General features: G+C 53.5%; 1 protein-coding gene across 3 annotated transcripts in view; it reads right to left on the bottom strand.

Annotated features, from left to right (window-relative positions):
- The window catches only part of brinp1 (bone morphogenetic protein/retinoic acid inducible neural-specific 1), a 231,220-nt gene extending 229,626 nt beyond the window's left edge, over nt 1–1,594 (bottom strand). Inside the window, exon 1 of one of the 3 annotated variants that reach the window (XM_017702889.2) lies at nt 1,238–1,593. The gene's annotated coding sequence lies outside the window, so the exon portion shown is untranslated. Of the gene's footprint in view, nt 1–1,237 lie in introns of all 3 variants that reach the window. The other 2 variants (XM_017702890.2, XM_017702891.2) reach the window with 2 other exon arrangements.
- Between the last annotated feature and the right edge of the window lie 657 nt (nt 1,595–2,251).

Genomic DNA, 2,251 nt, shown 5'->3' on the forward strand with positions numbered 1-2,251 from the left:
GGAAGTTTTGCGCTCGGTTGCGCGGGGTGGAGGGGGCTTGTCGACCACTCTACTCGAAGAGAAAACGCTTTTCGTGCAAACCGTGTGGGACATGAGTGGCGCGTGCACGCGCACAGAACTCGCGCGACTCCTTCAGCCAGGAGAGCCGTGCGTGCGTGGAGAACCTCTAGACTGCCTCCTTTGCAGGTTTCTCCTCGGTCGCCCCCCGTATGCATCCATTTACAGCCCCCGTAGCGCATGCAGCTGGCACTCTGAGCACACTATAGAAGTGCCTTTTGAAATGGGAGCAAATCAGAAAGTCAGAAAGGCTGTGCAGTGGCCACAGCTAAAGGGCACGCTGACGTGGTCATAGGACCGGAGGTAAGTGACCGGAGAGGATGCGAAACCGCATGGGTTCGATTTGCGTTAGCAACATCTAAAGGTGCATTATTTCGCAGGCTGAAAAAGCCACTAAGGGGGGGTAAGATAAGCCCCCCTTCCACCCAAAGTGCCTCTGTGCACTTGCAACGTTAGCAAAATCCAAAGGTGCATTATTTCGCAGGCTGAAAAAGCCACTAAGGGGGGGTAAGATAAGCCCCCCTTCCACCCAAAGTGCCTTTGTGGACTTGAAACGTTAATAAAACCCAAAGGTGCATTATTTTGCAGGCTGAAAAAGCCACTGAGGGGGGGGGGTGGTTTATGAAAAGCCCCCTTCCACCCAAAGTGCCCCTGTGCACTTGAAACGTTAGTAAAAATCCCAAGGCGCACTATTTTGCAGGCTGAAGGTGCTGAGAAAAGCTCCCCTCCAAGTGGCTCTTGAAAAGGTGCCTTCAGCTTGTTTTGCTGGCATGTGGACGTGGCCGTGACACTCAGGCGCTCCTGGAGAACAAACCCACACTGCCTCTGCGCGCTTGGAAGGACTCGTAAGTCAGATGGAGCACTATTTTGCAAGCTTGAACCCACCGGAGGTGCTTTTGAATCGAACTGCTGTACGAAAGTCTTTCTGTGCGCTCGAGAAACGCGAGTCAGGAGCTGCAGTTGCTGCGCTGCTCGTTACAGTTGCAGCCGAAGGTGCTTCGCATCGAGCCGCTGCGCGAAAGTGGCTCCGCGGGCTGAACTGTGGTCGTTAACGCTGGACCGCGGCGAGAAAACCCACCGGAGACTCGCTGCACGCGCGCGCAAAGGCGCTAAACGACACCCGTGCACTGGGAAAAAAAAGAATGACCAGCCAAAAAAGAAAGAAAGAAAAACAACTCACCTAAAACTGACTCCCTCCCGTGGGCAGGGCGCGCGCTGCCCGCTGTACGACTGCGTTGGTGGCCGAGAGGAGACGCATCCAGGGCTCGCGCGGCTGCTGCCTGGCGCTGGCGCTTCGGTGCTGCTGGACTGCAGATGGACAGGCAGCCCCGCTCATGCTCGAGGGGGAGGAGAGATGGACAGCATCGAGAGGGACAAGAGCAGACGAGCTGGAGCGGATGGAGGGAGGACAAGAGAAAGAAAGAAAGGAGAGAGATATCCAGGCAAAAAAACGCGTCCGAGCAGCGCGGAGCGGATCGGATGGCGCGAGAGCAGAGAAAGAGAGAGAGAGAGAGAGAGAGGGGGGGAGAGGGAGAGAGAGACGCGAGTGACGGGAGCGTTAGAGAGAGAGAGAGGGAGGGAGGGAGGCGCCGAGGATGCAGTTTAGGGATTGGGGAGGGTGGTGATGGGATGAAGGAGGGAGGGGGCAGAGGGAGAGAGAGAGAGAGAGAGAGAGAGAGAGAGAGAGAGAGAGAGAGAAAGAGAGGGAGGGAAAGCATAAAAAAGGAAGGTAGAAAGAGAAAATGAAGTGAGGGAGGGAGGAGTAGAAAAATAAAGAGTGATAAAGCAAATGAACTGATGAGAGAAGAATGTATAAGAGACATATATAAAAGGAGATACAGAGATAATGAGAAGAGAAGAAAGGGAGAGACAAATAGAGAGATGTAGAGAGAGAAAGGGGGAGAGAGATTAAAGATGAGAGAGACACAAAAAGAGACAAATGGAGAGATAGATTAAGGGAGAGAGAGAGAGAGATGGAGAGGGAGAAGGAGAGAGATTGAGGGATAGAGAGAGAGACAGACAGATGGAGAGAAAGTGATGGAGGGAGAGAGATTGAGGGAGAGAGAGAGATTAAGGGGAGAGAGAAAGACAAAGAAAGAGAGAGAGAGATGGAGGGAGAGAGAGAGCGAGAAATAGTGGGAGAGATGGAGGGAGAGAGAGAGACAGATGGAGAGAGATGGAGGGAGAGAGAGAA

This window comes from Pygocentrus nattereri, chromosome 23 (genome assembly GCF_015220715.1).
Source record: "Pygocentrus nattereri isolate fPygNat1 chromosome 23, fPygNat1.pri, whole genome shotgun sequence".
Classification (NCBI taxonomy): Eukaryota; Metazoa; Chordata; class Actinopteri; order Characiformes; family Serrasalmidae; genus Pygocentrus; species Pygocentrus nattereri.